Source organism: Anabrus simplex, chromosome 7 (genome assembly GCF_040414725.1).
Source record: "Anabrus simplex isolate iqAnaSimp1 chromosome 7, ASM4041472v1, whole genome shotgun sequence".
NCBI lineage: Eukaryota > Metazoa > Arthropoda > Insecta > Orthoptera > Tettigoniidae > Anabrus > Anabrus simplex.
In genome coordinates this window covers 256,258,603-256,274,161 of record NC_090271.1, presented here as the reverse complement: position 1 = coordinate 256,274,161, position 15,559 = coordinate 256,258,603, and positions in this window count along the sequence as shown.

The following is a 15,559-nucleotide window of genomic DNA, read 5'->3' as shown; positions in this document are numbered from 1 at the left end:
TAGATTTACCGGCCCGTAAGGGAACTCCGCCGGGGCAAAACTCCGGCACTTCAGCTTCTTCGAAAACCGTACTAAGTAGTCAGTAGGGCGAAAAACCAAGACCACTATTTATTATTACATTGTATCCTACACAGCACATTTTCCCAGCATTTTGAAAATAAATATAAAGTGAACAACGGTGTTACAAGACGCCTGCTGTCCAACGCCACACCTAAAATATTTAGAATTTCCTAGTCACCCCATCCCCTCTACCAACGATACGGAGTAATATGAGGACTTTCAGTCCTACATCACCACTACTACTGAGCGAGTTGGCTACGTGCTTCGCGGTATATAGCTCTTAGCTTGCATTCGGGATCTAGTGAGTTCTAATTCCACTGCCGACAGTACTGATAGCTGGTTTCCCGTGGTTCCCATTTTCACATCAGGCAAATACGGGGGCTGCTGTGCCTTAATACCACTGACACTCCCTTCGCAGTCCTAGCAGTTCCCTATCCCATCGTAGCTATAAGGCGTGTCTGAGTGGGTGCTACATAAGGCAAATAAAAATCGGCGTTACCATAATCTTCTTCCAAAGATAATCGAAGTGAATTATTCAGGAAAGTTAACTTATGTGATTTAAGATCATTATCACAAGAAGAACTGTTCTCTTTTTCAACAATTATTTCAAATTGTTTATCCTACAAATTCTTGTTATTTTATTATTATTATTATTATTATTATTATTATTATTATTATTATTATTATTATTATTATTATTATTATTAAGAAGGGATACTTTATTACACCATTGTTCACTTCAAATCTTGTACCCCACGGCTCTAGAATACTTATTTTTTCGTAAATTATTAATAGTTTTACGTCCTATTAACTACTTTATCGGATAAGCCGAGGTGCCGGAATGTTGTCCCGCAGTAGTTCTTAGGGATATGAGTACCTTCAAATACTATCGTACTGAGCCAGGATCGAACCTGCCAAGTTGTTTAGTGTCCGCTCCTTGGCTGAATGATCAGCGTGCTGGCCTTTGGTTCAGAGGGCACCGTATTCGACCGGGTTGAGGATTTTAACCGGGTAGTCGACAGTTAATTACTCTGGATCCGGGACAGGATAACCTTCTTCATCTACACACAACAGAACATACTACAAACCACTACAAAAACACGCAATAGTAAATACATCACTCCACCCAGGGTTGGCGTCGTCAGGAAGGGCATCCGGTCGTTAAATTAGGCTAAATACATACAAAATTCCAATTCCAGGTAAATGGAAAGATACTAGGATTTATTATTATTATTATTATTATTATTATTATTATTATTATTATTATTATTATTATTACTAAAGTTATATGAATTATTTCTCGATGTTATATTACTTTGCTCAAAGTTTTCTGTTCTATATTTTCATTCCCTGTAAGTGGGTCTAAATTTTTGGCAATGTCTTGTGATTTGTTTTGTAATTCCGACTACTGGAAATGCGCTAATTTTCTTTCTTTATACAATATGTAAGTACGTAGCCTGTATCTTGTATTTTTAATGTCCTTTTAAACAGACATTGCGCATCTTTGAGTGCTTCCCTAATAAAGAAAACTGTGAAACGGTATTTTTTCCCGCAGCCTCTGTACTTGCTTCATCACAAGCCCACTCGATTTGATCGCTTACAATATGGCGGACGTGGCTTTCAAGTAGATTCAAATATGGTGGTCCAATAGCCACTCTATAGTCCTCTTTCTAGCTCGTTGTATCAGACCTTAATGTTACTATCGATTGGGAGGAAAATGGCGACTTCGTGGGCGAGCGTTTGAGACATGTGGTTGGTTCATTTCTGTGTTTACATTCTGTTAAAGAGTGGTATTTTGATCGAGTCATTGAAGTATAACTTATGTTTGGTAAAATAGTAATCTATAACGGTTTATCAGTATGGTGTTTTGTTAGAAGTTTATATGATGGTATTTTTAATGTATAAGTGTTTATATTGCCGTGCTGTAACATAGCACAAAATGGGTCGTTCCTGCTGCGTTCGTGTTTGTAGATCTAATTATACCGTTGCTGAAGCTTTTAAATTCCCAGAATATAGATCTCTACAGGAGAAATGGATAAGGAATATTCACCGAGAAAATTTGGAAGTCAGAGACCAAACTATCGTAGGCTATGTACTGTAATTTGTGGTTAGGGAAGATCTCTTTCCAACCGATAATGGTGAACCTATTCGTTTTTGTTTTCTTATTCAGTCGGAGTAATTTCATGTAAGTTGACGATAAGTAAGTTTCTATGTAGAATATAAGTGTGTGAGTGTATTTATATGGGTCAGTGGTCACTAGGATCTGTAATTATACGCAGTCATGTGAGAATATGTTTGTTTCGATCGTGTTGTGAACCGGATTTAAATCGAACTATGGCAAGCCTCTCATATATTTATTCTTAAGTTCTCTAAGGAATAAAACTTTATGAGAGAAGTGGGTTAGGAACATACATCGTGAATATTTCTACAAAACAGTAGTGTGCATATGTCATCTGAGAGTAAGTCTGAGATTAGGGAAGACTATATTTTCTAATTCTAAAGAGTGGACCTATTCGTATTCCTCGGAAAAAAATCCAATTCAGTTAGATAGTGATAATTGATAAGGTGGCGTTCCTTCAGTGTCTATGTGCTTCAAAGTGTCGTGTGATTTAGATGCAATTGTATTTTGAAAGAATATTTGCTTGCCTGCGGGAACATTTGGCTAGATCTTGGTGTATTACAAAACTTATAGTGTGACAGAGGGAGCAATCTGTACAATGTTACACAAAAGAAATAGTGACTTGCAGGGATGGTGGTGGTGGTGATTATTGTTTTAAGAGAAAGTACAACTAGGCAACCATCCTCAATATAACACTAATCACAGAGAAAGAATGGAAGGGGTCCAACACTTCGAAAAATGAAGGTATCGGCTGAAGGAAGACAAGGGCCACGAAGGGCATGAAAATGAAAGACTCCCTAGGCATCCATACGTAATACCGTCGGGAGGTCGGATAGGATAGATGAAAGTGAGGAGCCTGGCACAAGTAAATGGAAGCAATGTCAGGACTCAGCTGAGGGTCCCGTGGTCGCTAACCTACGCTCCAAAGTTCAGAGCCCCTGGGGCCCCTTTTAGTCGCCTCTTACGACAGGCAGGGGATACCATGGGTGTTATTCTACCGCCCCCACCCACAGGGGGGACTTGCAGGGATTAGCTTTGTTTGTAACCCAGGGGTTTTATTGTATCAATACCTTCCGATTCATGCTGTGGATATCTGTTATCAAGCAGTCTGCACCAAATTGTAGCTCGTCCATGTAGGTTAAAGACATCATTGTTTAGAGTCAAGAGTTGTTTTACTCATGTTCTTCAGTGGAGAAGATCCTATTATATCTTTAATGTCTGAACGCTTCATTGCTAAGTTTACCACCATGGTTGGAAGTGCTACTATATCATATGTCAACATATGATTTAAAAGTTTCCAGTAAGGAAGGCTGAACAACACCGGGGCTGTTCATTGGGCTGGCATAATCATTTCGGGCGTACTTCATTTTCATCGAGTGCTGAACATTAGAAATTGTCCACCAATTCGAAACTAAGGCAACACGTTATGTTTCATAGTTCTTATGAGAGTGAATAAATTGAGGAATTTCGCACCTTAAATTATTTTTAAACATTCAGAATGATGTTATAAATATCATTTTTAACAGTTTTATAATGTATTTCCATCTACCCAGCGAAGTGTAATATAAGAGAAAACGTTATTTGACTAAGTGAAATTTCGAAATAATCAGCTTGTTGTTCTCTTTTGCTGCGGGGTTGTCCATCTATTCTAACAGAATATGTGTGATTCTAGTTGATTATATGTGATGAGTACTTATTCGCGAAGCGTTTTCATAGGTGCAACAGTGATTTTCCCTATGATGTTACATTTATCATGTTAAATTACCTACCACCGTTTGCAAAATATGTACGTGATCTTTTCGTAATTTCTGGCGGATTGAAGCAGATATTGTGTAGCTCTTTCAGTGGTATCAGCGCAAGTAATTTAATGTGACACCGGGCTGAGTGGCTCAGATGGTTGAAACTGTGGCCTTCTGATCCCAACTTGGCGGGTTTGATCCCGGCTCAGTCTGGTAGTATTTGAAGGTGCTCAAATACGTCAGCCTCGTGACGGTAAATTTACTGGCAGGTAAAATAACTCCTGCGACACTAAATTCCGACATCTCCGAAAATCGTGAGTTGGTTTATCGTCGAAATGAATGCTTGCTACCCTAACCTTCATCAGTCAGCAGCTACTGCGCCCACGACGTCCACCATCTTGGTTTTGATATTACGGTCTGATATATTGTAGTCGGTCTTGGTCAGAGAGACCGCTTCATCGCTTTAAAGAAAATAAAGCATCATGGGAACAACATTTCTCTAAGCAGCAGCAGCCGTCTCATTGGAGCAGACAGGGCCTGCTCCGTGAGGATTTTAGCCCATTAGCCTCATTCAATGACTTTGAGTGCTAACGATGACGTTCTGTTACGTGGTGGCCGATTGTATCTCTCCATTCATGACTGTACAGGATGTGCTGTGCGCCCTAAAGGGCGGTTTTAGAGAAAGAGAAGAAGAAGAAGAAGAAGAAGAAGAAAAATAAAGATGCAGTGCAGGACGAAGTGGGAGGAGATGATGTTAGGAGGGGAAGGTGTGGTGAGTGGGCAAGGCAGGTAGGGCTGGAGTGTCTTTTTGCGGTCACCCATCCAAACGATGACCACGGCCGATGTTGCTGCAATTCAGGGTCGCAAAAAATCTTCAAATAGCTCTCCCGCTTCGCGAGAACACGGAAGCAGTGCCCGAGCCGATAACACAGGACGAGCTTAAAGCAGTAATACTCAGCTCAAAGGATAAGAAAGCTGTAGGACCGGACGGCATATTCAATGAAAATCAGAAAGACACTATCGATATACTACTGGATATATGGAGACTGTTCAATAAATGTTTCACTACAGGGAAAATTCCGGAAATCTGGAGACAATCAAACTTAAAGATGGTGTACAAAGGAAAGGGAGACAGAGGTGATCCTGATTCATATTGTGCCCTACAGGACCCTATGGTTCCGGCCTGGTGAATGCCGGTCTCGAACCCAGAGTACAGTAGTGAAAGAACTCTCACAAACGTGAGCTCGTGCACATAGTCTTACCTGAACACATATCCACGCTCAGCCGCATAATCGCGCACTTCTCAGGGATAACATGGGTGAACAAAGGGCAATATTAAGATAAAACACTAGGATATGTGACTAATCAGGTAAGAATCAGCTAAAATAAAATAAAAAAATATCTAACAGAAAACATCGCTGCATTCAAAGTTTTACTATCAGGGATTTATTACATAAAAATACTATTTACAAATATAAGAGCATTCAAATATGATTGGGGTAAAGATAATGTTGAGCCGATGACAACCAGTTCACTGCCTTCACGAAACAGCTGTGCTGTAACAAGCATGTGACAATTGTGTAAGTAATGAAATCTAGAAAAATGGATATCTGCTGAAATACATATCTAACAGTAATTTCCATAAAATTTACTATGCCTCGTACCATCGAGCCCACGGTGCAAACAAATATAAACACATAATGTACAGTGTCCTGACTCGGTCTCGAACCCTGGTCCCATGAAGAGTAAGGCGTAGAATATTCATATACAAACAATATAAAAAGAACACAACCACCATGTCCAAGGGGTCAATATCAAACGGGCCAGTGTTAAAATTAAAGTAGAACAAACAGAACAAAAATCTCTCCCTGCGTTCAAAACATCAAGGTCGTCTTCTCCCCCTTACACACTCGACAAGCTGCAGACAGCCATATAACCAAGTTTCAAGACTGTGACGTCAGGCACAATAACCCTCACCAGTCGAACACTCGACAAGCGGCAGCCCACACAATTTATGAGCTCAGCTGACTGCGTGCTAAGAAACCGCGCCTTTCAAAACACCTCACATAATGTGGCTGCTAAAAACACTCTTTTAAATACACACGGGCTATCCGCCCTCATCTCAATATCACCAGCAATATAACAAATCTTATTTCCGCCTCCCATGGGCTCAACCTTGATAATACAAAGGCACAAATCAGTAAGCTATAGTCACATGGCCATAATAAGGCATCTCAAATGCATCCAATACACTCTCAAACTGTGCTGGGGCTTTCTCATATCAATTCATACAGTCAGCTACATGCATAATGCTCACATCTCTCAAACATTCGGACTCGCTCGCCCTGTCAGTAAAGCTAGGTGAATTACGGGGTAAATCCTGGTCTCAACTATACAGCCTACGTCTGCAGAGGCAAATGCCTAAACGCGACACAATAAATAGTGCCTGCCTGTTTGACTAACCTACCATGACCAAGGGAGTTCGACCTGACCCATGAAGATAACACGTACGCTAATATAATACTATCGAAATGAAATATAAACACACCAACAAGGAATCTACAAACTATCATCTACCCTAATGTACGGGGTTCAAGCTTGAGGCCTAGGTCTTTATTACCAAGAATTTTCCTACCATAAACTAACCTGTTGGCTGACGGCCCCCCCTATTCCTATCTAAATTTAAATGACATGCTTGAAACAGAATTGGAAAGCTCTGACCTTAGATGATTGATGACATGACGGAGCGGCCCTTCCTGTGGACCACTGAATTTACCACATCATGACAAACTACGACGCTTGCAGCAGATACTGGTGAACACTTGGAGACATTCTATCTTGCGTGAGTCCTTCGTACAGCTCCTTAGATGGTTGGAAGATGTCCCCTTCGACGTCGCGCTGATCAGGTACGCCCGACGTTCCTGGATCGATTCCCGATGTCGTGCCGGCTTCAGCTCCCGTTGTGGCTTCCTCGCAATGATGATATAGAAGCTCGTTCTGGCTTGATGCAGGGGTAACTGAAAACAAATTCATTTATTACAGACTGTCCAGACTCGATGCCTGTTTCCACTACTATCGTGCCCACACGTTACATTAACCAAGTCTTGTTCTGAATTTTAAACCTGGTACACCATAGTTTCTTCACCACTCTTATTAACACTGTTATTCCATCCTTTCACTCGGACAACATGTAGTGCTAGAAGAACTACCCTGAGCCTATATTTATTCTAGCATTACGTCAGTTACAACTTGACCTCACAGAAATATGAAGCTACTAGTTCATCAGATTATTATGGGCAGTACCTCATCTCACCATAGCATATCAACACAGGTAATATCAAGAATTTAGCTGAATATGCAAGTTGATTACTTACTTCCTCGCAGATTCAGTAGTACTAGTTGTATGTGCAGCTCGAAGATAAAACGTTGTTCGCGGTGCCGACTTGTAGCATGACGGCTTCGTTCAAGCAGCCTTACGGTCCAAGAATGAGGCTGATGTGCCAGGCGGCCTTGCATTTATAATCAGGTTAGCGTAGCCACGCCGCTTGATCGCGTGCAGAATACGCGCGCCCGCGAATCGATGTTTTCCCGCACAAAGCACGTCAAGTACCCTACTTAACGAATGCATTTATGATTGCAGCCCTAATGCATATCAAAATTAAGCAGAAATTATGCAGGTTGCAATTCTTGTATCAGATCCAATGCATCTCTTCCGTAACCAAAGATATTAATTTAATTCTTTCTTCCCTCCTAAGGTTAGTTTTGCCGGGATCCGGGAAGCGTCCCCAATCTTCATTAAGAGGCTTGGCTTGAGACATAACTCCCTTTAATGAGGTTCTGGAGATTTTCATAATGGCGCTCTAGCTCTCTTCACACGAGAACGCTTCTTCTGGAATCTTTTATGAAATATACTATAAGACAATGACTTCATGGGTGGTCTTATGTAATCCCAATATCCAATACTAAAATCTATACTATTGGTCCATGAACAGAATGGTTCAATATAGAGGAATTGCTCTAGGAAATAACATCTACAAAGTGTACTCAAGGATTTTAGAGAACAGACTCGTCGCAGAGACTGACACAATGACTCCAGTACAGCAGTTCGGCTTTATGAAAGGAAGAGGATATCATGCAGTAGCGAACCTCATTGACAGCAAACATGATACAATCAGACATCAAAATGGAAAATTCTTCGCAGTCTTTTTTGACTTCCAAAAGGCATTTGATCTACTTGACAGAAAAATTCTAATTACAAAATTGGCCAATATGACTGGACAAGATAATCCACTAACCATAGCAGTCAACAATATCCTAGCCTTCAATCAGATCACAGTGCAAGATGGGAAATCATCATCGAACACCATAACTCAGGGAAACGGAGTAATGCAGGGTGGCCCTTTAAGCCCTCTCCTCTTCAACATAACCTTAGCAGATATCATGCAGGTCATTGACAACATTTCAGTTGTACTTTATCTCTATGCAGACGATATTATTATATCGAGTAACAGGGAAGAGCTACAAAGATCGATGGACAAACTTGAAGAGTACGCAGCCAACAACAGCCTTGTGATAAATACAAATAAAACAGTTCAGATGGTTTTCCGGATAGGGGAGAGAATCGCAGCTAGTGACAGAATACAGTGTACGGAGGGGGGGGGGAGAGCTAGACATAACGAATTCGTTCTCATATCTGGGTGTCACTTTAAAACCTACGAGTCACCTCATTTAGAATTCACATATGAGAAAGATCTTTAGCAGCCATCAGAAGCATATATGACTTTATAAACCCGACTAGACTATCGCTAGGCACGTCCATGGCCTTATTTTACGCTAAGGTCCTCCCATTTCTCACATGTGGTATGGAACTTATTTGGGAAAGACTAACGGTGTCCGACCTTCGGACTATTGAAATGTTAAGGCCAGATTTCTGAAACGAACACTGGGCATCTCCAAGATGTCACCATCACGACTTGCGTATGAATTATCCAAAGAAACGCTTTTGCTGGGAGATTTGAAAATAAGAATGCAGCTTCCACATACGCAGCAAGACGAATAAGTTCTCCAAGAGAGAAAGAGAAAACAGGCAGAAATCAGTCTGGATTTTTACTCAACTGATGCTATGATTGACCGCAGCTGGACCGGTCCAAATAATGACATGAGAAGTGCCTTGAATAGGCTGATGGTACATGGGTTTCACCATCGTCTATGCCGGCGATCAGGCTTTCATGAACCGTCCCTACATTGTGTGTGTACGTTGTGTGATAAACATTGCGATCGCTATCGTTTCAGCAAGTGCAACAAGAGAACAAAATCTTTACTAGTACTAGAATATGCGAAAGATTAATATATTTTCCTTTTAATGCACATTTGTGCGCTATTAAATAAATAAATTAATTAATTAACCCGGCAGAGGTAGTCGGATTTTTGGAGGGCGGAAAAAAGTCCATTCGACACTCCACGTCGTACGATGTCGGGATGTAAAAGATCTCTGGAGACACATTTGGTGTTTATCCGAAAAAATTCATTAAAATCTCAGCCATAGACGCCCAAGAGAGTTTCGGTTTACTCGGTCTGCCATCTAGTGTGCATAGAGTAAAACGGAACGTCGAAATTGACGATCAGACAGCCAGATGGCGCTAAATTGAAATGTCTGCACACGGTAGATGAAAACCATATTATTATTATTATTATTATTATTATTATTATTATTATTATTATTATTATTATTATTATTATTATTATTATTATTATTATTACCGAAAAAAGCAAACGCGTGGTTTAACGAATCATGTTATAGAGTAAGACGATCAGCCCTCCAAAAGCTTCATTATGCCATGACCTCTCTATCGAAAGAAGACTTGAAAGAGTATTCTAAAGAAAGAAAAGGATACAAAGATCTCATAAGAAAAACAAAATTAAAATATTATGAAGAAACAGCAGAAAGAATTATCGAAGAGGCAGAGAAAGACCCATACATAGATAGCCCTGAAGCAAAAGAAGCCGATGTTTCCAAGGGACATCCATATGGAAATTTGGACCCAACACTTTAGCAAAGTTTTGACAACCAAGGACACGAGGCCACTCAAGGAAACATGAGATACAGAAGGTCGAATTCCAATCGAGCCATTTACTACACAAGAAGTGCAGGCAGTAATTTCAATGCTGAAAAACAAGAAGGATTGTGGACCGGGTAATATATTCAATGAACACTTGTAAAACGCAGCCCCAATGTTGATAAAATATCTGGACAGGCCTGTTCAACGAATGCTTGTCACAGGGAAGGATTCCTGAGCGATGGAGAACTTCGAGGATCAAGACGTTACATAAAGGGAAGGGCAACATCAGTGATCCAAACTCATATAGAGGTATAGCATTAGAGTGCACCATCCTTAAAATTCTAATAAAAATGCTCACGGAGAGGTTAACATCCTTAGTCGACAAGCACATCCCAGAGGAACAATTCGGCTTTAGAAAGAACCATTCAACATTACAAGCAGTACAATACCTTCAAAATGACATCCAAGAAGCACTCAGATACCCAAAAGGGAAACTTCATACGGTGTTTGTAGGTTACACGAAAGCGTCCGACACAATTCACAGTAGAAAACTGATAGCCAAACTTGAAGGCTTTATAGGAAAAACTAATCCTATAAATAGATTAATCAGATATATTGTGGCAAAGAATAGTGTTTAGATTGAAGATACGGTTTCATTATCTGACCCAATCGTTCAGACAGCTGGATCACTTCAAGGAGATCCCCTAAGTCCACTTTTGTTGAATATAGCGACATATGATGTAATACAGGCAACGAAAACAGATGAAGTGAACATCTATTTATATACAGATGACATGGTTTTGGCATCCCGCTCACAGAAATCCTTACAAGAAGCCTTTGACCGACTAGTAGTATGGGGTCGGTCCAACGATCTAAATTTGAACAGATCGAAAACTGTGATGATGACATTTTAAAAAGGAGGCAAAGAAGCAGCATCCGACTCAATCTACATGGAAGGTCAACCACTAACTATTGTGAAGAGATTCAAATACTTAAGTATAACACTGCAACAACAAGGATTCATATACACGGCCCATGTCAGAGACAGAGTAGCAGCTGCGGTAATCGCAATGAATGATATAAAAAACGCGACAAAACTTTCTTTGGGAACGGCAATGAAACTTTCTGAAGCTAAAATAATTCCCATCCTCACATATGGAATCTGTAATGTCTGAGAATACCTGACGAAGGACTTGGAAAATGGTCGATGTTCCTAAAGCGTGCACTACCGGTATGTCTGTCGAGGTTTTCGCCTTCGAGGATCGCCTATGAATTGAGCAGAGAACCCATGCTGCTGGAAGACCTACGCTTACGGCTACCATTACCATCCACGCCAGCGTAAGAAAGCATCATTTTCGAACATCAAAAGAAAAAAAGCAGAAATATGGGAAGATTTTTATATCACGGACGCTATGACAAGGAAGGACTGGAAAGGAACCAACTACACTTAGAGACATCTAGTGACCAGTTCAAGATAAGTGTCAACTCCAGTTTTCATGATCCAAATGAAGAATGTAAGTGTTTACTGTGTGGAAAACTATATGGTAGTTATCATGTGTTGGAACGTAAGAAACGCTCCGTCTCGGTGTCACTGTCGAAGCTTTGCACCAGTGATTACCATGGCAATTGGCTGCAATAAAGCTATTATTAAAAGAATGCAAAATAAAAACACGTTATTACCAGAATGAATCTCTATACTACTGAGCAACTTTTAATCTTATTCTTTTTCATCTGTTTACCTCGAGGTTCGGTTTTTCTCTCGGACTCAGAGAGAGATCCCACCTTTACCGCCTCAAGGGCAGTGTCCTGGAGCTTCAGACTCTGGGTCGGAATATACAACTGGGGAGGATGACCAGTACCTCGCCCAGGCGGCCTCACCTGCTATGCTGAACAAGTGCCTTGCGGGGGGGGGATGCGAAGATTGGAAGGGATAGACAAGGAAGAGGGAGGGAAGCGGCCGTGCCTTAAGTTAGGTACCATCCCGGCATTTTCCTGGAGGAGAAGTGGGAAACCACGGAAAACCACTTCCAGGATGGCTGAGGAGGGAATCGAACTCCCCTCTACTCAGTTGACCTCCCAAGGCTGAGTGGACCGCGTTCCAGCTCTCATACCACTTTTCAAATTTCATAGGAGAGCCGGGAATCGAACTCGGTCTTCCGGGGGTGGCAGCTAATCACACTAACCACTACACCACAGAGGCGGACGAGAAAAAATATTACATTTTCAACAACATCCGCCTCCTAGTAATCACTGTTAAAGCGATGCCTACTCGGTCGGGGTTATTAAACCAACTAACTGCACAAGTTTTGATTCCGTCGTGGCGGGCCTCTCTCAGGACAGGGAGATTTGTGGTGGTGGTGATTTGTAGTGCAGAGAAGGTGAGGGTAGTAGCGGCGAATTTGAGGAGGGGGGCGGCGAGGAGGGGGCAGTCACCTCCCACTTTGTGGAGAAAAAATTAATTTTTTTCCCATTTTAGCCGCCTGAAACTGGGAATTATTTGAAAGACAATTTGTATAAACCCTGTTGTCTTTTCAGCCATTTCTTTCATTTAATTTATACAATTATTAAGAAAAATACTTAGCGGAAACACGCACAAAATGCAAAATGTCGTTCGTCGCGGCTAACCGAATTCTACAGCGCCACAGCAAGTAGCGGAGACCCGCGGAGCAATGTGTAGCATGTTCTGCGACGAAGGGTAGCAGGGGTATATTTTTGCCAAGGTCGCACGCTTGCCGCTCGCAAGTAGCGTATACGAGTACAACACTCGGCCACCTGGATTCCTCGCTGCACACCCTCTTTTCTGCACAACTTGTAAGCAAAGAGAATACTTGTTAGGAGCGGTAAGGAATCTAGATTTCAGTAATAGCCGTGTGAGCGTTAAAGGTGTGTTTTGTATGTGCCATCTGTCAGCATTCAACTAAAGCTAAACTATTAGAATGGCGGTAATAGCCGGCGATTCGCATTTCTGTCGCGTACTATTTCCTAGCGAATTTGGATTTTCACCCCGTTCTACTCCCTAGCGTTTGGCGGCAAGGGTCGTTGATTTGAATTTTTAGAGGGAAGTACTTCGTAGCGTTGCGCAGTAACCAGAGAGAACAGATTAAGAGCTTCCAAAGTGAATTAATGTATATATCTATCGGTAAAACTTACGGTACCCACTCGGCGAAACTTAGGTTAGAGATCGAACATACCGCGGACGCCATCTTTAAATCAATATAAAATATTATTCAAGTATGCTATATGTACCATACACTATTTTTTTAAATTTACTTCAACAGATTCTTTTAACACCGCAGATGGATATTACATGGATATTTCCTTCCTGTCAACATCATTAGGAATTATGTATATACCTAACCTCAAATTATATTGACAACACCTTTCATAATAATTAGAAATACGTTCAGCAAGTAGCCTATATAATCAGTACTGTCGATGAACATGAGCGCACGAGTTCGGTGAAATATATATGGTAATAATAAGGCAGAGGCAGGACGAATAGAAGTACATAGTGTGACGACTTCTGCTGTTTGTTATGTTCCTACACTACGCGGCGCTGGTGTAGGTAAACAGGGATCAGCTGTCCCTGAACATGTGATTTTAAATGAGATCTGATGTGACTTAATTCGGAATTCATCGTTTAAATAAATTATTCAAAACCGTGTGTTTATTATTGCTATGTTTCAGGAATGTGCATTCTCTTTACTCACCGCTGACTGTGTTTATGTGCGATCTGTGTTTCGTGCAAATTAAGATATAGTGTTCCTTGTTTTGAAAGTAATATGTGACAAATTCATAGGAAATATTTTACATTTAGTAATGATTTAATGGCATTACTTCTGAAATTGGCTCGTCAGTGTCTTAACGAATATGTCAGAGCTATTTCATTAATTCACCACAAAATCAAGTTCAGTTGCAATTATCCGCTATAACCTTTAAAAAACACATGTTCGACTGTTAGTGTACATGCTGCGTAATATAAACACATTAAAACTCGATGGATAAATAAGATAGTTGGATGCGTTAAAATATTCTTCTAGACTTGTTAGGTCCTCCTCTGTATTGTTTTGCATAGAACCAATACATGCTGTACAGCCTATCACTTCGCTTGCATGTTTAACAATATACCCACAGAACTGATGAATGACATTAATTTTTGAACTGGTGAAAGGAGCTATTTGTTCATCTTCCCAACTTGATAATGGTGGACCGAGCTAGTTGGCCATGCGGTTAGGGGCACGCGGCTGTGAGCTTGCATCCGGGAGATAGTGGGTTCGAATCCCACTTTTGGCAGCCCTGAAGATGGTTTTCCATGGTTTCCCATTTTCCCACCAGGCAAATTCTGGGACTGTACCTTAATTAAGGCCACGGCCGCTTCCTTCCAACTCCTAGGCCTTTCCTATCCTATCGTTCCTATAAGACCTACCTGTGTCGGTGTGACGTAAAGCAACTAGCAAAAAATGAAAAAAGATAATTGTGGCTGATCAAAGGTGAAAAAAATGAAATGGTGTATGGCTTTTAGTGCCGGGAGTGTCCGAAGACATGTTCGGCTCGCCAGGTGCAGGTCTTTCGAGTTGACTCCCGTAGGCGACCTGCGCGTCGTGATGAGGATGAAATGATGATGAAGACAACACATACACCCAGCCCCCGTGCCGTTGGAATTAACCAATTAAGGTTAAAATCCCCGACCCGGCCGGGAATCGAACCCAGGACCCTCTGAACCGAAGGCCAGTACGCTGACCGTTCAGCCAACGAGTCGGACTGATCAAAGGTAAGCGTGTTGCAATTTTTTTCCTGAGCTGTATTTGTGATTTTGGCATTCTCTTTGACAACAGCTTTTGCCATAGCTCTAATCTGACTGAAAAATTATGTTAAGGGTACTATCACTTTAAAAGCAGATGTTGACGTGGGATAGCCTTCGACCACTTTGAGAACAGAGTGGGATCTTTTGGGGGTGAAACAAAAATGACGCTTATAATTCGAATGTTTATTGTAACCCGAATTACAATCCGGGACATTGCAAGTTGGCATATTCACATGCGGTAGTAAATTGAAGCATATGTCAAAGTATACGTCCTACTTCTCAAATGCATAATCTTTTTCACTTTTCAGTTCATGAAAAGTTAATGCTAGCTATTTTGCACTTATACACTGGAGGACGTATAAAACTACTGAAAAAGACCACAAACTGTTTGCACACTTCCACAGTAAGCCGACGAAAAGCGCGCGTACTTGGCCCTTTTATCGACAGCAGCGCTGCAGGTGGCGGAGAACATGTACACCGTGTCTGTTAACATGTGATTCAGAGGGAGTCGTCACACTATTCATTTCTATTCGTCCTGGTGTGCAGCGAAGAATCCAGGTGGCCGAGTGTTGGACTCGTATACGCTGCTCGCTCGCATTCGTCAGTGTGGCAATCTTACTGTATGTGTCCGTGTATATAGTTCTATCTAGTGTCTGTTACCTTGTTAGTGTGTAGACAAAGACTAAACGAATTTTAATTGTACAGTCACGTCGTACTTCTATTTAATTATAATACATGCGTAACTATTGTTCCATTGGTGAAAGTTTTATCGTATAGT